We start from the raw sequence: 23,730 nt of genomic DNA, 5'->3' as shown, positions 1-23,730 counted from the left end.
GTTTTGCATCCTTCAAATTCTGACTATTAATGCAGATCATGCCGTCAACATGTGGAGGTAGAGCTATTAGACTTTGATATACTGTCAGAGAAACAAAAACGTACTGGTGCTGCATGACGTGTGTACTCCAGATGTAGACTGCATCTCTGATTACACTCAAAGAGACAAAAACTAACTGTGGCCAACACCAGAATGTCCCAGTACACGGTGAGTGAAGACTCTGGTGTGACTATCCTGAGGCTACTGCAGGCACCTGTGCACTCTAGGCTGGTGTGTATTTTAACAGTATGCTGGTGTGAGGCATCCAGCTAAGTATGAAATAGCAGCCAGGTCCTCCAATTAGACTTATTTTCAAATTTCTGAACTGCATTGTAATTCAAAGATGAAATGTACAAATGTCATTGCAGTCAGAGAAAGAAGAGGAACGGGAAGCAGAAGAGGGGACATGGTAGGAGAGTCATCACGGTCAGAGCGGCGCCTGTTTCCTATAAGAGACGCCTCCAAATGCTGTAGGAGACTTTTGGGAGGGGGTTGTTGTTCTGTGGCTGGATTAGAGCCTCAGAAGCATTTCAAAAGACACACAGGCAGAGAGAGCTTTGACTAACACTGATGATGAAATGAGGAATATCCTTTCCGGGACAAAAAGCACAATAATAAAACTCTCAAAAATTACTTATGAGAACCTGTCTGATTATACACTATGCTGGCGAATGGTTCAGTCATTTCCTGTCTGGAAGCGTCAATACTGTGTCGAACAGCTGCGTGAACTTGAGGTCAACCGTGTTGATGAGTGAAGTTTTAAACTTATCGCCACTAATTTACAGCAATGTAGCTGAACTCACCCAAAAACTAATAAGTCATCGGTTTAAACCACTATAGGCTGTATTATAGATAGACAAAGCAGAAAGATAGCATGAAGGCCAGGCAGGGATATCGTATTGATTACAATGCTTTTAAGACTTGTATCTCAAATGCATTCCTGGAAAAGTCCTAAAAGAAGGACGTTAGAAAGTAACTTGTGTTCAAAATAAGAGAGGAAGGAGCAAAGAGTTTCTGTCGTGGGTCAGAACAAAGTCAAGAGGAGTGAAGAGTGGCAGACAGCGATGAGAGAATAGGGGAAGCATGAAAGTCAGAGACAAAGCATGGAAGATGACAGATGTAAAGAGCATGAGGGAATGAACGTGAGAACGCTTCCGTGAGAAAGTCAGCAGTGTGTGTGTGAATGTGTGTGGGAAAATGTGCTTTTGTGAAATATTCAGTGTGATTGAAGACTTATAGAAGCAAAATCCTCTCCCTGGAGAGAGAAGAGAGGAAGAAGAACAGAGAAGAGGAGGAGAAAGGAGCAGTGATTGAAGTTTTGGATAAGAGTCATAAGGCTGGAGACCATTTCAACAGAGAGGTCTCTGCTGGGAGGGTTTGTGTAGGACTGTCAGGGCCTGCTCTATTATTAACCAGTGTGTGGGTATCCTGCTTACACCTTATAGCATCCAGCATACCTGTGAAGCTTAGGCACAATCTTCTTCTGGGTTACTATTTTAGTAGGAGAGCACCACTCTCTGGATGTTAAATAGTGATACGATGAATTTTTGGAAACATTTTTTCACTGGCCCTATTCGAGCTAAACGTGCATCCGCAACTAAAGTTCAGTATCCATGAAGCGGGTGTCTTCACCGCCTCTAAGGAATATGCGGTGATTAACAGTGAAGCACAGGCCTTTGACATCAAAGACCTTATAGACGACGCAAACTTAGTTAAAGTTAGTTTACAAACGTGGTTTTGGTAAAAATACTGAAAAAAGACAACATGTCTTGTGGTTCTAGTGAGTGTTGACTTGTTTCAGACTGAAACTATCTCAGCAACTATTGGATAGATTGGCACAACATCTTCAGTAGATACTGATGGGTGTCCTAGTACTGATTAACTCATGACTATTTCCAGTTTTGAGTTAAATGTCTCGACAACTATTATATATATTGCCATAACTGTAACGACTCGTGTGTAGACCCAAATGCACCCTCGACTTCAGGGATCCTTCGAACTTATATTCCACACTCTGGAAACGGCAGGCAGAGTATCAACAGGACGAAGGGCTGGTAGGTTCTCGGGGAGTTGGACTAGCGGGTTAACCAGGGACAGGCAGGGTCGGCGACAGGAAATCCATCTAGAAACAAGTGCTGGAGAGTCTGGCAAGGTGTGTGTGTGTGTGTGTGTGTGTGTGTGTGTGTGTGTGTGTGTGTGTGTGTGTGTGTGTGTGTGTGTGTGTGTGTGTGTGTGTGTGTGTGTGTGTGTGTGTGTGTGTGTGTGTGTGTGTGTGTGTGTGTGTGTGTGTGTGTGTGGCAGGAGACTAAATAGGGATTTGATTAGTGATCAAAGACAGGTGTGTGAACAGATGAAGGAAGTCATACTGACGAGGTGGGAGTGACTGAACCACAGAGTGAGGAGCTGAACTGTGACAACAGGTGTGTGAACAGGTGAAGAGAGTGAGACTGACGACGGGGAGTGAGGAGGGTGTGGAGCTGAAACTGTGACAATAACATTTGGTGCACATATTAATGTCGGACTCACAATGAACTATAAGAACTTTATCTGTGCCTTTTATTTCTCCTTTGGTTTATGGCCGAATACCTCAACCCTTAGCTGTAGTTCATTCAGCTCAAAGCACTACGTCACTCATGCTTCAGTTGTCATGGAGAGGGCATTGTAGAAAAAAAGAGTTTATAATAACACTCGTTGTGGTGACGAACATTATACATACTATTTGATTGGCCTCTTTTCTGGATGATGTTGCATTGCATTGCTGAAAAGGTTGAGTCCTCTGCACTAGCGTCCCTGCTACATCGCCAGACAGGCCTCATCAGACAGGTTGTGTTTTTCCATACAGAGGCAAAGTTGGTCCGATTGTGTCAATCAAGCCAGCATGTCCTAAAGCATTCCCTTTCTTTGAAGATCAATATGTTTTAATAATTTAAAATAAAAGTTATTTTCTTTTGAGGCTTTCTTGGAAACAACATGGCGTGTCTGTCAGAGGAACTGTAACTTATGGTGCTTCAACAATAATTAAAAAATCAGACTTAAGGATGGTTGTATAGTTCTATCAGACCCCTTGTCTCCATATGACATGGACTAATGCATTTACTCTACAAATATGGCCAAACATTAAAAAGAAGCCCATTTATATGGGCCTACCCATCGGCTTACACACAAAAACACACAGCAAAAGGCTCTATAAATACAGTGTGGAGGTAATGTTCATCGTGTAGAGTAGGCGGATTAACTGGAACCAGGTCAGAGCAAAGGCAGAGCCTGCTCTAGCTTTTTTCCTATTGTTTCTTGCTATTGCTTTTCTAACTCTTTTTTTGATGAGGTCGACTGTCATGGTTATTATCTCCTCCATCCTTATACAATCCTGCCTCTCAGTTCCAAGTTCCTTCAAATGAAGCAGAGACTGCCTGTCAGTATTTCTGAGGGTTTTTCAATTTTGTGAGCATATTATCTATCAAACAAGCTAATATATTTAATTACTGAGCTACCATTGAATACTGTATATAACGGACATTTTACCCCAAAAAAAGCAAACCATGCCCATGGAAAAATGTGGAAGTTGAATGTTGTTTATTGTCACCAATAGAACTGTAAACTTATGAGTTTTGGCTTCATGAGTGAGCGAAACCAACGATACTATCCGGTACTGCACCAGATATTAGTACGAGTTGTTTTCTTTTCTTTAAAGACAGTATCGTGAAAGAATACCATGTTTTCTGTCCTGAATGTCTTTTTAGATCCTGCCGAGTGAGAACGTGAAAGCAGGGAGAAGACAAGGGGAAATAAAGAAAAGGCAAAGGCCACAGGGTGAAGAATTGGAGAAGCACAGGGAGGAGAGGCTGGATTTCTATTCCACGAGTCAGACGGAGTAAAAAATGCACTTCAGTGAGAAAATCTGCCTTTGTTTCTAACCACCTCAGTATTAAACTCATCCATCCTGAGAGGGAAATAAATATACAGAGAGGAGGGCGGCAGAAGGAAGATGAGAGAGTGACTGAGAGAATCTGTGTCTGCAGAGCAGTCATCCTTCACCTGTAGCTATAGCAGAAATATTGGCTTGCATAATGCAATGTGAGGATAAAGCCTCCTTTATGACCAGCTGAGCCAATAAATCCGGCTCAGTTCTGACCTCTTTTTCTTTTCCCCATTTATCTCCTCCTCTCTGTGGTTGTCTTTACTATAAAGCGGACAGATAGTTTCAGCTGTTGAACTCTCTACAGCCCAACAACTCCTCCTTATTCCTATTTCTGTCTTTGCTTCTTGAAGCAACATTGCAACAGTAATGAATATATTCATTTTTTTAATCCATCCATGCATTCGACCAAAGAGGAATAAGTGGAGAACCTTGACACTTAGCACTACTCTGCTGGTTCAATGAAAAAAGCATTTCAAATGTACCTTATCCCAGTATGTGTATCTGCCTTTATCTGTCTCTTCCAACACTAACCATTCCCTCTTGTGCGAAGTCCCTACCATAATGGTTTTCAATTAAAAAAAATGCTGTGTCGCAGATGTCCTTAGCTTGCCTTAGCTACATTAAATCGCTGTTCAGGGGAACGGCTTCCAGAAGTTGAGGGGTTGTAGTTTTGGCAGCCATCATTATGATGCGATGGGGAGCCACAGTTGAAGGCCTGATAAAGCAGTGGCTTGTTGGATCCATCTTTACAACAGCTTGGGGTGTTACGTAAGGGGTGATGTAGCCGGGGCTGGTGGAGGAAGAAAAAAATGATAAATCCCAGTGACGAATATAATGGGCAAGCAATAAGTGAGCTTACATTGTTTCTGTTTTAAACATGTAAAGCGGTATATAAAATAAATGTAATATTAATATTATTACTCATAAAGACAGAGTGGATGCTTAAGTTATAATTACTTCTGCCCTTCTATATTTTAACTTCATCAGTCTTACAGTCGTCAGGATTGTACTCATTTATGTGTGTGGCATTTCTGGGTTTCATTTCTACCTTTTATGTCATGTTGTCTGATCCGTGTCCTAGCTACTGTTAGCTGGCACAGAATCTGGCCCAGATTTAGCCACACTTTTTTGCTGAACTCAAAGAAACAGTGACAGCCAAGAGCTCCAAATTAAGCTCTGTTCAGTCTGGACCAGCATGAGGAAAAACCCCAATAAACAGGTGAGTGGACTTGGATAACGTGGAATTGGGCCATGTGGAGTATGTGCTAGAGTATAGCCTCGGTTGTCTGGCCTCCAGAGGACTATTTGCAGGAGAGAAAACTATGGCAGGATAGTTTCACTGTCTCCTCTTTCTGTTCACAATGCATCCCCCACAAAAGGGAACTGTGGTCACTCGCACAACAGACTAATGCCAGAGATAAATAAGGAGAGGTGGAGAAAAGATGACAAAACAGAGGCAAAAAGAAGCAAGAGATGGCCTGAGAGGAAGGAGAAAGGAAACATAGGCTAGGAAATAAAGCATTAAGAAAGTGGAAAGCGGAAAAGGGAAGGGAACGTGAAGAAATGACAGATGAGGATGTAGAGGCAGAGAGGACAGCATCTACAGGCTTGAGTAGTGAATGCCACTTTAATAAAGTACTCTCATCTCCATTGGCCTTTTTTGCCTCTAACCTATCTTGTCTTTCTATTCCCTCTCTGTTTCTGTCACTACCTGTCTTTCTCCTCTCTCTCTTTCCTCTTACACTCGAGAACCGTGGGGATAGGATAACTCATTATTTATTAATTGTTCCCCCCACATGCATTTAGAAGGCCTTGAATACTCATTTATTTAGAATCTTACAACAAAGTGCAGAAAAAAGCTCATCTTTCTGTGTGATTAAGCTGCCTCCAAACTCCCGGTGATGGAAGAGTCTCTCGTCGGTCTTTTGTATCCTATTTTAGAGCAGAAGTCTGACACTATTGAGAAAAGGTGAACAATCAATAGCTTCATTTTCTTATTCGTCTGTCAAGGAACTTTTCTGCAAACCTTTGAAATGCTGTAAATAAATCCAGTGCAAATGGCATGTAAATATATAGATTCCATAAATGTCAAATGAAGCTACATGAGTCTGAAAAAAAGTTATTTATTTCATGTGCTACAACCTTTCAAGTGGAACAATGCAATATTGTGGGGATTTCATTGACATTTGCTTTCTCCATCCTCCCTCTCCATTAGTCTTCACACAAATGATTGGAATCATATTTTCTATGGCACGTCGTACTGGAAGGCACAAGCACAGCACAAGCACAACTCACTTAACATTACTGTACGCTGTGGTTCTATTTATGTGAGTGCATACCCAAGTGTATGCAGCGCTTTGTGAAGAACCATCTTAAGCCTGCTTCAACTGAGAAAATGAAGATTTTGTGATATTCATTGCTCCCTCGCTGTGTTGTGTTGCTACATGTTACTTGGTGGTATCAGATTTATGGAATTTAATTAATTACATTTTACAGTTAGTAGTTTTGCGACTCGACTACAGTTTGGCTCTGTTTTTTATTGTCCCACCCCAACAGTACAAGTTTAAAAAAACACAAGTACCGGTTGTGTTAGTGTGTGTGTGTTTTAGTGTGTGTGTGATAGAGATGATGTCCCTGTCTGTCAGTGTAGTTACACATGCAGAAGTTATTCCATTGCCAGTGAAGTTAGTTGGTGCATGTGTTCTCCCATCTTCGTCTGCAAAATATTTCAAAAGGTTACAAATGAGTGAGGCTGAAATTTGGTGAGCAGATCCCTGGCCCGAGGATCAGTTGATACATTTTGGCAGTGACCTCAATCTGGGATTCCTGCCGTTGTAAAAAATTTTTTAGCTTTAACTGTGATATTGTTTTACGCAATACTGGTAAAGTGCAACAACTGGAACTGGAGTTTGGCTTCCAAAGATAAAACTAGATATTGTAGTCTCCAATTGCAATACAATGGCCAAAATGAAAAATGGGTCCAATATTTACTTTGGTGACTATGCATGGGAACACTGGTCATAATCTGAGTTCAGGTCCCCTTCCACTCAGGCCCTGCCGCTAGTCTCCTCAAGGGGCGGGGCAGTGGTGAAGCCCACTTGACACAGATTCAGGGAATCAGCTCTCAGTGGGGCGTCTCCTTTCTGAACTTGATCTGGTATAATCCTGCCATTGGCCGCCTATCTCCGCTGACATTCTCCTCCCCTCACGGTCGTCGTCGCTGCATCCTGTTAGCTCGGCACGAGGCAATCGTGACTAGTATAAAGAAATACAAACAAGCCACAGAGTTTTTTCTTTTACTACTTGGTATCTTCCAGAAATGTCTCCATGTGCGCACTTGTACCTCCTATAGTTCAACTACAGCTAACAGATGTGTTCAATCGCTTATCAGTATGGATATCATTTGTATAAGTCACACTTCCACACAATTGTAGTGGAATTTCTCATCTGTATTAATATAGAATGATTCTGCTCATTTACAATTCTAGAGCCTCTCACATTCATTATTTTCTGCAAGTCATTCTGCACTTATTTCTGAAATAAGGATCTGGTAAATGATGCCATAAACATGTTTTATGCAAAGTATGAATAAGTAATGCTTTTTTGTGGCTTTTTGCATAATGCATTACAATAATAGTCTATTCAGTGGTGGAAATAAACATTTGGAGATAAACCTTTGTGGCATATTTCTTCAAATATATTGATAACTATAATAGCTATCATATTAACATTGTATTCTATTTTGCTTTGATATATTATTTACTGAATTTCCACATGTTTATATTTCCGTGAGTACTCGTGGTGTTTTGTTTTCCCCCGGCTGTTTGTTGATTGATTAGAGTAGATCTATTCCAAAATTTGCCTGAGGAAGATCTTACATATCGAAAACGTTGCCTTAAAAAGAGAAAGAGAGAAATAAACTGTTTATTTGAAGCATAACCCGTTTGTGCTCTGCAGGAAATTAAATACATGACATGCTAATTTAAGCTTTTTCTCATACCTCAAGTGGTGTCACATCAACTAAAGCAGGTCTTTTCTCCAAACTACATATTTACATTTTATGTTCACTATGATAGTAAACACTTTTGCCCATGGTGCTATTGTAGGGCTGCCATTAAATTATTAAACCACTAAAGAGTCATGTTTTCCTGAGAGTACTTTTTTTATGAAAATATGAAAATAAACATCTACTGTAAACCTCTCCAGATGATAAAGAGATGGGTGTATATATGGATAGATAGACTAACAGACAGACTGACAGACAGACTGACATGTTGGGGGTTCACCAGGGACCAGAGGGCTCAGCTGGCGCAGATGGAGCAGATGAGAAGTAGTGTGTGAGAGCAGAAAGGCAGAAGATGAGCAAGGAGGACAGGACATGAGATACCTCCGGCACCAAACTCAGTGAAGGGAAAACAAACAAACAAACATATGCTGTGTGTGCAGTGTATCCTGAAGCTCATGTTTATGTAACATAGGTGATCTGTGTGGAAATAAGCAAGGAGTGGTTGTGATTGCATTTTCTTATTTTTGTCGTGGTACTGCTGGCTCCACTGGCACCAACTGCTAATTGTGTGTGCCTCTTCATCCTCTCCACCATAATTATTTCAGCTAGAGCAATATTTGCCAAGTCCTTGTCCAAAACAGCATTATCTCCGAGCCCCCGGGGCACATAAGGATCATTACTTGCCACCAAATATGGTGGCAGGGAGGGACCACTGTGTCTCACTGCACAGAGGGTTTACAAGTCATGTTGATGGATCAATGCACCTCCTAATCTTCTCCAGCCACCATCTGTAACCTACCCTAGCTGCTGTGATGCAAAATCTCCGCGGGAGTGGACGTGGTGATTGCAGATTGCAGCAAAGCCTTCACTTCGGTCCCCGTGCCTCAGCAGCAGATTCTCAGTGGGACAGTCCCTTTCAACCCCAGAAGAATCCGAAGGCGTTTACTACATCCACTGTTTACAGCTATCATGGCATTGCATTACATTATAATGGGATATTGATGCCCGCATTGCACCAGCATCTACACAAACCTGGTATTAGGTTTCCTATTGATGAAATCATAAACCTGTAAAAGTGGACCTTCATCTGGGCCCGGGCCGGATATGCTGCCCTCCCGCTCTCTGACATTAAACAATCTTATCAATATTCAGGTTGTTCCAGTCCATTTTCCAGTTTTTTGTTTTCGTTCTAAATAGTACATTTCCTTCTGCCTCTGTTCAGACTGCAGTGAGTCAACTCAGAGAGATATGTGGGCTGATCGATACCAGCAATGTTACTGTAAACATGAGCGTCCTTCGTCTCCTCCATCCTCATTCCTTCCTCTGCTTTTCCAATTTCATTTCATCGTTTGAAACCATTGGATCAGTGTTGTAATAACTACAGAATCCTCCCTTGATGGTTTGGTAATCAATAGAAGTGATGTTGAGAGACAGATGTAAGCAGTCAAAAATAACACTTCCATTTAATTAAGTTCAAAGTCTTTTAGATCTTGACTATGTGACCATGTCAGCTGTTCCTCTTTGCTGAATAAATCCACCCTGCCGGTGAATTAAAACTATTTGAATATGAGACGCAAGTCAGCCGAATAACCTAATATTGATGTTCAACAGCTGACCAATCAGTATGCCTTCACATGAGCTGCATCTCTTTGAAATATGTTATTCCAACAGCAGAATGCAGCATTAACAATCGTGATCAATTGTTCTACTTCAAGAGAGTGTTGCAGTACACTCAAAAAAAACGATTCAAGCCCTTCTTAGAGGTGACACATTTAAATATTGTTTGATACATTTAAATAAATCAATTACAAAACGAAGATATTTATTTTGAATGGGTGTAACACAAAATGTATGAATACTTTCATTTATTAGATCTATTTAGGTTACACTCACAAAAACGATTCAAGCCCTTCTTCGAGGTGACACATTTAAATATTGTTTGATACATTTAAATAAATCAATTACAAAAATAGATATTTATATTTAATGGGTGGAACACAAAATGTATGAATTCTTTCATTTATTAGATTTATTTAGGTTAGATGGTGTGCATATCAACTCAAAATAAATGTGTTTCATTGAGGACTACCCTTTGCGCATGCGCCAGCTGAAAATCAGTTGTTTACAAGGTGAAGACACTTTCAGGGCTGTATGGTGATGTAGTGGCTAGCGCCGTTGCCTCAAAGCCAAAGGTCTGTGGGTTCAATTCCCAGTCGGGGCTTCCCTTTTGTGTGGAGTTTGCATATTTTCTTAGTTAGTTAGTTAGTTTATATTTTGAGTTGGACAAACACAAATTAATTTAATTTAATGAATATTGTTATTTTATTTTAGATGTATTTGATACAAATGAGTTGGACTAACTTAATTACATTGTATTGCACTGATGTGCTAAATTTGAGTTGGAGTTGCATATAATTATTGGATGGAAAACCTGCCAACAATTTAATTGAGTTCATCCAATGAGTCATTTCTTTGAGTGTAGTTAAAATCACAAAGTGCCTAAATTAAAATAAATATCAGTGATAATAAATTGTTGTTTCTGAACAGTGACTGGCCCCCAAATGTAATTAAAATCTCTATTTAATTTGTTATGGATATATATATATGTATATATATGTACATACAGGACTGTCTCAGAAAATTAGAATATTGTGATAAAGTTCTTTATTTTCTGTAATGCAATTAAAAAAACAAAAATGTCATGCATTCTGGATTCATTACAAATCAACTGAAATATTGCAAGCCTTTTATTCTTTTAATATTGCTGATTATGGCTTACAGCTTAAGAAAACTCTAAAATCCTATCTCATAAAATTTTAATATTTCCTCAGACCAAGTAAAAAAAAAGATTTATAACAGCTGAGTGTTTGTCAAGGCTCAGGAAACCCTTGCAGGTGTTTCGAGTTAATTAGACAATTCAAGTGATTTGTTTAATACCCTACTAGTATACTTTTTCATGATATTCTAATATTTAGAGATAGGATATTTGAGTTTTCTTAAGCTGTAAGCCATAATCAGCAATATTAAAAGAATAAAAGGCTTGCAATATTTCAGTTGATTTGTAATGAATCCAGAATGCATGACATTTTTGTTTTTTTAATTGCATTGCAGAAAATAAAGAACTTCATCACAATATTCTAATTTTCTGAGACAGTCCTGTATATATTATATATACTGTATATATATATATATATATATATATACACACAATATATATATATATACACTATATACATCAGACAGGCAGCAAGCAAACAAATGTGACCAAATCATGAAAGAAAGTCAAAACCAAGCAGATTTCACGTGTGGCTCAAATGTTTGCTCAGCAACATGTTGTACATTTTATGTTACATAAAACTCAAAGATTTCCTAAATTGTTATATCTATGGCATTATACTACTATAAGATGTTCACCTCCGTTTGATATAATATTGCTGGTATACCTCCTCCTCCAAATGTTTCTGACTGAGAGCACATAGGTCGGTCAGCTGAACATCTCCAAACATGAATCTCAGACTTATAAAAGACAGCAGGTGTGTATGAAGATTAAATGTATATTACTGTATAACCATCTTCAATTTGCACACATTGGCGATGACAAAACATACAGAGCATGGACACACACCTGAACACACATCATATCCCTGAAACCAACTGTGTTTGATCATGCATGTTGTGTTGGCTTGTGCTTGGTTATCTGGCTTGTCCAGAGAAATCCAAGTATAGCAGATTTTTTAAATCTTTGTCGTTTACCATGAACAGTATACAATGAAAATCATACAAATAACTTGAAAGCCTATTGTCCTTTAGGCTGCAGCCTTTTCCCAAACTCTCTAAATGAGAGACGGGTTCAAACATGAATACTGCAGCTTACAGGTTGGCTTGAAGGACAGATCAATATATATATATATATATATATATATATATATATATATATAGATAGATAGATAGATAGATAGATATACAGACAGAGAGGATACTGAATGGTATAGAGAATTGCTAAAATGGGAGGCAGATTACTGTACAGGTAACACACAGATGGACTAATCCGGGTGAAACCATCATGTGACAGTACAGTGTGAGGCTGACAGCTCAGCAGACAGGTGTGAACTATGGAGAAATGTGGTCTGATAAAAAGTTATTGTGCTCCGTGTTGTGTCTGACGTAAAGTCAGAGCAAGCTTTTGTTCCCCATCTAAAATCTATATTCTTCACTCGCCTGCCCCCTTTTTGTCATCCCTAGCCTCTTTTTTGTCATCCCTAGCCTCTTTTCCTCAGACACTTTGTTCGCTTTCTTTGCTCAGCAATCTCCTTTCGTCTCTCTCTGGGGTGCAGCGGTCGCCCACACTAGACTTTCTGTGATGTTTTCTTTTTTCTCTGCTGCTCTCCTCGTTTATCAAGTTGCACACAATCATATAAAGCAAGTTAATGAGGACAGTAGGGGCAACACGAACATCTAAATGATATACTCTCTGGTGTGGCTTTAAAAACATGTTTGATGTGTATATATGAAATGATTCAAACTGTATGTAGGCTACTGCTGCAGCCACTGAAACCATTAAATGTGCATTAACAGCAGCCTCTCTTTCAACATGTGAGGTCACTGCTATCAGCTATTTCAAATGTCTGCTTAAAACCTAAAAGCCTTCCACACAGGGTTGCAGTCAATATGTTTACCTATATGGAGAAAGTAAAGTGGCTGATGGCTTCTAGACGGTTTAATGCATAATTAACAAGTGAATCACTGGAAGGGCTGAAGCTAAATGCAGCTTCACGGAATCAGGCAGCGAAAGAAGGTGTGAGGAAGAACCTGTGAAAGCCTTTCTTTGCTTTCACTTCAGAGGACTCCTTTTTCTTCGAACTATTACAGACACAGGCAGTAACTCAGTTGGGAAAAAAGAAAAAACATTCCCCATCTTTTTCTTCTAACTGTAATGCTGCACACAGATCCTGGATATTAAAGGACTATGCTAAAATGACCGTTCGTGCTGCAATTAAATATAAAAAGGGCAAAGTACAATCGCTGTAATCGCTCCGTTGATGACATTCAAGCACTCATAAATTCAACAAGTCAATTTTCTCCATAGCTTATTACAGACCGTACCACGGTCAACTTTGTTGGCACGATGAGCGCAAAGACACGTTTTCAGCTTTCTCTGTGCCAGTTATGACAATTTCACTGCAGCTGTTTTACGCGCGTCGGTCGCACCGCGCGCAGCAGCTCGGTTCAACACATCGCTTGTTTATCTTGTTCCTCTCGCATCTCTTGACCGACTGCATTAATTCGAGTATTTGGGCGAAACGAATGCAGCGCGAGTGTATACAACGTGCCTTACCTTGAGTTGTCGCGGCTTGGAGAAGTGTGGGTGCGTGTGTTTGCAGCCTCCTATCCAAAATGGAAACTCCGTTCCCACTTGGTAGCCTACCTGGTCTCGAGGAAGAAGAAACTGACACTTATATCGATCCTTTGATTATATACAAAGAGTGGGGGGGGGGGGGGGGGTTGCTCTGGCACGACTGTCTGTTCTTCGATGATAATTAGTTTGCTTGTTTCTGAGACTGCCGCCCGCCCTCCCACTCACTCACTCTCACTGTGTCCCACCCATGTGAAACACATAATCTTTCATCTCTCTCGCGCGCTCGATCTCTCTCTCTCGCTCTCAATATGTCTCTCTCTCTTTCCCTCGCTCCTGCTCTCTTTCTCTCTCCCTCCTTCCCTCACTCACACACACACACACACACACTCTCTCTCTCGCTCTCAATATTTCTCTCTCTTTCCCTCGGTCCTGCTCTCTTTCTCTATTCCTCCTTCCCTCACACACACAAACAAACACACACACACACACACACACACACACACACACACACACACACACACACACACACACACACACACACACACACACACACACACACACACACACACACACACACACACACACACACACTCTCTCTCTCTCTTCCTCTCTCTCTCTCTTTGCCTAGCAGGTGGGTATATTTGAATAATGTGAGATCATTATAAAAGGCTGCTGGAGGCCCACATGTGTGTGGTTCAACAACACGGTCTGTCTGTGTGTCCGTCAGAAGAGTTCCTCTGGCTGGCGGGCCGGGGATTGGGAGTGGCCAGGGATTAAACCGTAGGATTATACATCAACATCATTTCATCTCACACACTTGATGACACTGACATCAGTCTTTGGCAGATGCACACAAACAGACATATTCATATGGGTAGGGATGGAGAGAAAGAGAAGAAGAAATGAGAACACTATAGGAAAGGACACCTTTCACCTTTTAGACTGATTCACATGAATTGTTATGCTTCATGTAAAATTCCACCAGGCAACCAGCAAGGTGTGCAGGGCAGATAGGATCACCAGGATGGAATATTTCTTTATTGAATGTGTGTGCATGTGGCTATGCAATGTGTGTTTGTTTATGTTGACGCATACGCAGAGCCAAGTCGCTGTACTTGTGCCTGCATACTGACAGATGGCTACTGTAATGACGCAGGAACTAACTACTGGGTTTCTGTGTCTGTGAGGTTACATGCCTGTGCACAAGCTTGTTAGATGAGTGTGTGTGTGTGTGTGTGTGTGTGAGTGAGAGACAGGGAGAGAGTTTGATGCAGAGGCAACAGATATCTATTTCCTTTTCTAGCAGCCTTCTACCAACAAAACACACACACACACACACACACACACACACACACACACACACACACACACACACACACACACACACACACACACACACACCACAGACATTCAGAAGAGACCTTGAGTCTGCTGCAGCTTTCATTTGTGGAAAAAAACCCTTTGTTAGTATGTGTGTGTTTGTGCGTTTGTATGTGTTAGAAATCTAGAAATCCTAAAAATATGAGCATAAATTCTCGTCAGTGATTTCTTGGTAACATCCACCATTACAGTGCATGTTTAGGCAAAGTGTAATCAACAGATTTGGACCATATTTGGTCATATGGGTGGGTATGGGGCAAAGATTACCATCAAGTTGGATTAACATTGACAATCCACAAATACTTTATTTAAAATGTAGATCTATATGCAGGGACAAGGCGGTTGGATATATTGCATTATACTACAGCTGTGCCTGTTCATCTAATGTAGTGAGTTGAAAGTATAATATCAAAGTATCCTTGTTTAAAGTACCCTAATCTATACTAAAAACAGTACTTAAATACTTACTTTAAAAACTTGTATTTTAATGATCAAATAGCATGTGTTGTCATCAAGTAGTGGACATTTGTCTTCTCAACAACTTGGTAGTAACAGATAGGACCAAGACAGCATCAGTGCATGCACAGAGGTGTGAGATGACCGTTATGTTTCCTCAAGAATCATCATCGCCTCCGTGAGTTGAACACACTAAAAGCTAGAAAACACACTGACTGTCGCTGTTGGACAAAGACAGTTTTCTAACTCGGCACAGAGGAGAGGTCAGCTGAGCAGAAAGCACAGCTGTTGGGACAAAAGTAAAACGCACTGTAGCTTTGAGGACTCGGAGCAAACATGTGCCAAATGTGCCATTCGGAGACGACAGGCTTCAAGGCCGGCAGCCATCGAGAAGGAGGGCTCAGAGCCTTGGCTCTCCTTCACTCACTTTGTCACATTCTGCTTCTCCTTTCTCTCTCTCACCTCACACAGTTTTATCTCCATTCCTTTGCTTTCTCTGCTCTCCTTTTTTGTCACACTTGGCGTAAACTCAGCGAACGTGTGTGTGTTTGTGTGTGTGTGTGTGCCAGTGTGTTTCTCAGTTTCGAAACCTATCGGCTATTAAAATCCTCACAGGGTAGAGGTTGAAAAACAATTTATACGTTTTAATAATCATCATCCGGACTCAAGCACACTTAGTTATGTGTGTATGGGCATCTGGGCTCATCTTTACGAGTTATCTTGGCACCCACTCTTTGGTTGTCTTGACTCTGATTTAATTGCTTCTGATTGTTGTGCATACATACAGTCGTGGTTTGGTACATGGACTCACATGCACATTTTCTACTTAGAGGCTTAATTTAGAATTAAATTCCTAACAGCCTGCAATCTAGCCTTCTATGTATATTTTAAATTTGGCATCAAGTAATATAATACAATGAATGCCGTGACCATCGAGTGCTTGCACTCCCTAACCGTGTTTTTGCTCTAACATGTTCAGGGATGCGTACACACAAATGCACTCACTCTCTCACCATGTGTTTTACTGGATTGTCTCCCACTTCCTTTTGTCGGAAGCTTACCCTCCCTTTCTCCCTCTGCCATCTTGCTCGCCTCGCATCCTTTCATCTCTCCTGCCCTCTTCTACTCCTTCTGTCACTCATCCGCATCCCACACGCAGTCACTCTCTTTTCTTTCCCTGTGCTATCTCTTCCTCCTCTTTTTCTCCCATTTTTTTGTTAGCAGTCTGTTTTATAATATGTCTTTTTTCTGCTTCTTCTTCTCTTTTGGTGGCTCTCCACAGGGCCTCCTCGTTGGGCTGCAGGCCAGTGTGGGTCAGAGGCAGGTTGTAATTACTTCACTCCTCCTCTAACAGCGAAAGGGAAGGAATGAAGAGAGAGTAAGAAAAGATAAAGCGAGAAATAGAATAAAGAAAAAGATGAACAGATTGAATAGCTATTCCCACTTTATAAACTAAACCCTCTGATCCATTTTTTTTGGACCGCTAAAAGACAAAAAGGAAAGTCCATCAGATGCACCATGTTATCCCTATAGTCTTGTTCACATTCATGCATGTTGGTATTAAGTGTGCTGTGCCTCGCTAAAGTTCCAGCTGATTGTATCCACTGACACGGTGTGTGTCGTCCAACAGAATAAAACAGTAATGTAGAAGGATTTCTCCCACATGTTCAATGTAGCTTACTGAGTTGGCCTTAATTGGGCCAGCTATATTTGAGTTGGAAGGTAAAGCGGTTAATGCCTCCTTGACTTCAGCACTGGATTGGGAAACATTTGCATTCCGTTAAAAATAAATAGCAGTCTGGAAAGATTTTCAGCAGATGTAATGAACTAAGCATGAAAAGGAAAAAGAACACAGAGAAACAGAGCATGACTTCAGTGGATTGTTTTCATTAAATGTGGTTTTTAGCTCCAACCTGGGTCATGCTACATTTTTACCAGTGTTCTCTAATAGTGACAGTTTTACTGGCAGGATAACTCATTAGTTAAAGGTTGTAACAGACAGGGATATCAATTGTTTGAAGTTTCAGCTGGATGCATCACTGTGAACACTGTCGTTAATTGCCTAAATTAATTTTCAGCGTTGGCCATCGGCCAGCTTCTAATGCTATTCTTATCCTGGATGATCAATGATATTTTTCAGCTGTCTGGGGGTTACCATTTACTGAGACAGGGGTCACCAATTATGGAGCCCAGATAACCTTTAATTCCAGCTTTTTTTAGTAAATAGGCAATTTTTCACACATACGTATACGTGAGTATGGTATGAATTTACAACTATGAATATAACACTATAGGTTTTAGTTGTATACAATGTGTTCATGCTTTCAAAAGGATGATGTTTTCTGTTTGTTTTTTAAGTTGTGGTGCCTAATGTAGTTTGGCTTCTTTTTCTGAAATATGTGTTGTGAAAGGTACCCTGTTTGTCCCTTTAAATTATTCTCTATAAGTACTTGATCATTTTAAAAAGTACTTACAGTGTAATTCACTTCTAGGTCTTCCCAAAACACAAATTTGTTACCAGCTTGACAACCAACCAAAATACATTAAAAAGATGGAAACCTCTAATTAGAGAAGAAAAATGAAGGAATATGCATTAATGAAATAAATAAAGGAAATGAATGGACCATACTGAAATGAAAAGACACCTCCGAGCCCTGGCTGGCATTCCTCACACTCACAGGGAGAGGAGGGAGTGAGCTGTTGTACACGCTACTGGTAAGCCCTCTTCTCACAACTAGGTTGATTATTTTAAGCTCTGTCAGATTGATTTTGAGGCCATGGGCCTCGCAGGTTTGTGCGAGTAAAAGCATATACACCCAGAAAAGGAGTTGAATAAAAGTTAGGACGAGGAAGATCACTGCTGTGAGGAAAGGGAGCAGCGGAGGTGGTCTCCAGATTCCCGAGGTTATTAATACGAGTGTGTCTTCAAGGACACCAAGGAGGATTTGGGTCAAAACTATTTCCTTCTTCTCCTGAGGTGTACCAAGGTCACTCAAAAAAGAAAAATGCTTCCTAAAAGCTCTCTTTCTCTCTCCTTGAAATACAAGTGAAATAGGCTACCTTTGTTTTCAGGTAGGAATAACCCTGGCTGACAGAACATGTTCATGTACTCATTAAACACAAGAGCTATGTCACCTTTGCCAGGTAAAAATAAATGTGTTAGCAATGGGTGTGAGAAGAATCCTACTGGAGACAAACAGAGAACTGACTGCACTGCCCTTGAAGATGCTTCCCTTAATAATAACATGAATTTAAAATCAATATTTAGTTCCTTTGTCAACAAGATATATGCACTCTTGCTTTGCTGTTATTTCTTTATGTAAAGAGCACCTTACCTTGGCAACTTATTATATGACCAAGGAAGCAGGATGCTCACTGCCGCCCACGCAGCTGTCGTGTGCATGTGCGCACAAAGCTGTGCGATTGGATTGCGGTTAAGAAAATGAATACATTCCCTCATATGAAAGGACAATAAATACCTTACCTGTGGGCTGAGGACTAAATATCTTTTCTTGCCAGCTGTAACATCTGATTGTGTTCCTTTTACACCTGTCACATGGGTTACTTTTTGAGTGAGGATTGTTATTAAACAATGCTGTTCGGGTGAGTTTTACTGTTCGGTTTACAGCTGGCTGTGGAAAAGAAATTGATTAAATCAACAGATACATGCACACAGCATCCCACTCACGATTGGGAACTAAATATGAAACAGTGTTTGTCTACCATCTAGTGGTCAAATTAAGCCATAGCAGGAAGCAAATTCAACGAAGAGCAAAATGTAATGAAAAGATGACGTAGCCTGAGATATTAAAGTATATCACTAAATGCACAAACAAATAGTTCGGGAAATGTCCTTTTACAGTCAATTATAAACCAAAAAGTGCACATTAAGGACACAATGTAACACAACATGCATAACAATTCAGGAACTTCAGACTTTCAAAAAGCCCTCAGCAGTGCTTTCATGCACAAACATGAAATACAAAAGTCGAGTGAGAAGTAGTTTTTAAAAGCCTCCAAAGATGTAACTTGTTCACTCACTGAATCAATGACAACCAACGCTGCACTACAAAAAGGAGCTTTTATCCACAAACTCAAAATAAATGTAACTAAAAGATTCAAATATACGACATTAACTTTTCTTCTGAATATCTTATAAGTAGGTCAATATTGAACAACATTAGTCAGCACTCACTTCAACCAGGTGTGAACCAGAGATAGACCTGAGTCTGGAGGAATCAACAATGGAAGAACTGGATTCGCCCCGCGGGCCTTGTATTTGACACCTGTGGCGTAGAGTAATGACTAAACAATACTAAATAGTGTAACTGTGGAGGTAGCCTAAGTCTTGTGAAAGCAAATTTGGTGAAATGTATTTTATTTTTCACTTCTTCTTTGTTGCCATATGAGTTTTTCTTTAAATGTTAGATTACCTTTACTGATACAATAAAGCATTAATATACCTGTCCAACAAATTGACAAAACATATGTTTTTTTTAACTTAGGTCTACTTTCCGTTAAAGTACCACGAGGAAACGTTCCACACAATCTATCTGGTTTTCGATAGAAAATATCTAATTACATTATTTTTGAAACAAAGATGTCAGTACTCCTGGATGATTTACATACGTTTTGGGGAATAATAATAGACTAAGTTATGTGCAGAAATGCACGCCGATTCATAACAGACAGAGACATATGAAAACAGCTCCGTTTCCCAGCATGCAACGGGAGACCGTGTCACTGTTACACGAACAAGCTCTAAAAATCAAATCCACTAAAATGTACGGACTAAAAATGGTACAATACCAATATGATTTTTATTGCAGTCAGTTTATTGGTCACATTTCTAAGTTCATATTTTCTGCACCATAATCAAGATGACTGTTATTTTGGAGAGTATTTAACCGGCTCGTCGGTCTCTTTCTCTTCCGTGGGTGGAAGCTCATTGTAGAGGTCACATGCAGAGTGCTCGTCACTCCACCAATCACCTCGGGGAAGGTCTGAGACAAGAGCCAATAGTTACCCTCGCAGGGCATCACCTGATTCGGGTGAGCGAGTGAACAGAAAGCAATGGCCAATGTGAGCGCTTGTCGCAGGAGAAGCTTCATGGCGCACTTTCAGCGTCATGAAGCGGATGTGGCGCTCACAGGCTTGGAATTACTCGCGGCTAGCAAATGAGTGCGATGTATGAGGTGGGGCACAGCTCCAGAACCCAATTCAGACTACTCTCCACCCACAATTTTTGGTGTTTAATTATAAACCCGTTTTCAGGTGTATTTGTAGAACAGACATAAAGCATAATTATTGTCTGTGCTTAAGATATATATATATATATATATATATATATATATATATATATATATATACTTTCATCCCTATATGACATTTAAGAAAATTAAATCATAAGGAAAATGAAAAGATATGCTAAGTATATACAGTGTATATGTGTGTGTATAAAGTATATAAAGTGAAAGCACTGTAAGGGTTGTTGATGTTTATTCAATTTGAGGAAGATCTTCCCAGAGGGGATTTATTATAACGTCTTATTGCCGATACAGGAATGTTCTCCTGTGTCTTTCCTTGTGTCCCTGCAGAAGGTGATGGAGTAGGTGGTCCGGATTATCCAATATGGACAATCATTATTTCAGTGACCTCCTCTCCACCATCTGTTTTGGATAGTCCAGTTTGCAGCCAATGATGAATCCTTTATTAGTCCCACAGTGGAGAAATGTATCCATACACTAAGGAACTCAGGGACATAAGGTCATTGTTATTCACTATTCCTTTTTTGTTTAAAAGTTCTTTTATTTGCAGCAGGATGACCTCAAGATGAATATATTAGAATGTCATTGTGCACTTCTGTTCAGTGTTATCTACTAGGGCCTTTTACTGGCTGAACTGGACCCACAGTAGGCAATGCCCATTTTTAGTGAAGCATGTAATAAGAAATAAAGGTTGCCTGCTAAATAATTTCTTGCCACAACTATCTGCGGCACAATATCCTATTTTTTGTTCACCAGTCAGTTATACTGTAGCGGTTCACTGTGGCTCCGTTTCCCAGCATGCCACAGGAGGCCATGTCATTGTCAACATAGCAAGACGTAGAATACAAATCCAATAAAATGTACGCATTCAAAGTTGCACGATACCAATATTGTGTTCATTGCAGTCAGTTTCTTGGTCACATTTCTAAGTTCATATTTTCTGCACCATAATCTAGATGACTGTGTTATTTTGGAGGGTATTTAACCGGCTTGTCGGTCTCTTTCTCTTCCGTGGGTGGAAGCTCATTGTAGAGGTCACATGCAGAGTGCTCGTCACTCCACCAATCACCTCGGGGAAGGTCTGAGACAAGAGCCAATAGCTACCCTCGCAGGGCATCACCTGATTCGGGTGAGCGAGTGAACAGAAAGCAATGGCCAATGTGAGCGCTTGTCGCAGAAGAAGCTTCATGGCGCAGTTTCAGCGTCATGAAGCGGATGTGGCGCTCACAGGCTTGGAATTACTCGCGGCTAGCAAATGAGTGCGATGTATGAGGTGGGGCACAGCTCCAGAACCCAATTCAGACTACTCTCCACCCACAATTTTTGGTGTTTAATTAAAAACCCGTTTTCAGCTGTATTTGTAGAACAGACATAAAGCATAATTACTGAATGTGCTTAAGATAGATATATATATACTTTCATCCCTATATGACATTTAAGAAAATTAAATCATAAGGAAAATGAAAAGATATGCTAAGTATATACAGTGTATGTGTGTGTGTATAAAGCAGTGTCGGCTCCTGAAAAAATTCTCAGGGGGGCCAATTTTTTTGATAATGATTAACCCAAAACCACAGACCTTCAGACAGCTGTCTATGTGTAGCATCATCACAATGCCATCAAGTCATGTGACTCCAGTCAGTGTGACGGCTGTGACTGAACTCTGCCTGTGAGCTTGTAGTTAGTTCATAAGCACAGACAGTCTGAGGCCGTCTGTTAGCTGCTGTCAGTAATCCAGCTCCTGGTCTTTGATTTGGTGATTTTTTTCAACAAGATTTAAATAATTATAATAATAATAAATATCAGATCCTCATTTGTGACTCCTGCATCTGAGCTTTTTCAAATATTAGAATAAATGCAATTGTAATCACTTTCAAGTAAACCAGATTGCTCCACCAGACAAGAAAAAAGATCAATGTTGAGTTTTTGTTTTGAAGGGCAACACCAGAAAAGCCGAACTCACGGAGGTAAAACCTGGCAAATCGCCAATAATCTCGGCTGTCGCGCATGCGCAGGCGCAATTTGTTAATGCCGTAACGTAAACATTTACACTAAGGTACAGGCATCTCAACATTTATTTGTCTTTGTACTTTGACCTTGTGTAACATGTGAAGTTATCAATAAAGGTATTTCTGCATTTCCCCTGCGCCTCACCTGTCGTCCTACATTCCTCTTTCAAGAGCACAGCTGACAACACGGCTGTCAGAGAACCCGTTTACAGGCGTTCATTAAAATCAGGCGGAGATCTTTTCTGACGTCGATCGTCAGGAAGAAAACGTTTCAGAAGACACTTTAGAAAATGTTCGAGAATGAGGAACAATGTGTTTCTGATTTTATTTTCATTTTATTTTGGAGTGACAGCGAACGTCTCCGAGATCTACCGGTCGATCGCGATCGACGTGTTGGCGACCGCTGCTCTAGGAGGTCCGACTTATATTGTTGCCAATGTGTCTTCATTGTTACGCCGATCGAAAGGAGTCTCTTTCAAAGAAAGTATTGAATCGCTGCTGTTGCCCTGAGCACTGGCCATCTCGACTGAATACGCCTCTGTCGAAGCTGTATGACGTACTGAGACGCTTTTACGTCGATTACTGATGACAAGACCTGGAGGGGCGACTCCTCCCGGAAGCCATAGAGAATGCATTGAGAGCTCTGTTTTGTGAAAAAAATGGGTTTAACATTGAGTCAATGGGAGAGGTCTGGGCGATTTTCATTTCGCCCAAAGTCGCCCCAGAAGGGGCGGGGCCATTTGAAGCACGACTTTAGGCTGACTGAATGACTGTTACCTGATTGGACAATGACATACAGAGGCAGAGCAGACGTCTAGTGGTAGAATGCGACTTTTTTCTTTTCTTTTTTCTTTTCCCCCCGAGGCAGTGCGTCGCCCCAATCGCCCTTATGGACAAGCCGCCCCTGGTATAAATCCAATAAAACGTACGCATTCAAAGTTCCACGATACCAATATTGTGTTTATTGCAGGAATGTTCTCCTGTGTCTTTCCTTGTGTCCCTGCAGAAGGTGGAGGAGTAGGTGGTCCGGATTATCCAATATGGACAATCATTATTTCAGTGACCTCCTCTCCACCATCTGTTTCGGATAGTCCAGTTTGCAGCCAATGATGAATCCTTTATTAGTCCCACAGTGGAGAAATGTATCCATACACTAAGGAACTCAGGGACATAAGGTCATTGTTATTCACTATTCCTTTTTAGTTTAAAAGTTCTTTTATTTGCAGCAGGATGACCTCAAGATGAATATATTAGAATGTCATTGTGCACTTCTGTTCAGTGTTATCTACTAGGGCCTT

At 40.5% G+C, this 23,730-nt stretch overlaps 1 protein-coding gene across 1 annotated transcript in view; it reads right to left on the bottom strand.

Moving 5' to 3' along the window:
* Positions 1–13,336, bottom strand: part of camkvl (CaM kinase-like vesicle-associated, like) — a 42,152-nt gene extending 28,816 nt beyond the window's left edge. The window contains exon 1 of the mRNA XM_056422777.1: positions 13,300–13,336. The gene's annotated coding sequence lies outside the window, so the exon portion shown is untranslated. The remainder of the gene's footprint in view (positions 1–13,299) is intronic.
* Positions 13,337–23,730: the final 10,394 nt, after the last annotated feature.

The sequence above is a fragment of the Pseudoliparis swirei genome, chromosome 9 (assembly GCF_029220125.1).
Source record: "Pseudoliparis swirei isolate HS2019 ecotype Mariana Trench chromosome 9, NWPU_hadal_v1, whole genome shotgun sequence".
In the NCBI taxonomy this organism is placed as follows: Eukaryota; Metazoa; Chordata; class Actinopteri; order Perciformes; family Liparidae; genus Pseudoliparis; species Pseudoliparis swirei.
The sequence above is the reverse complement of the archived record's forward strand: the minus strand, read 5'-3'. Positions and strand labels throughout refer to the sequence as shown.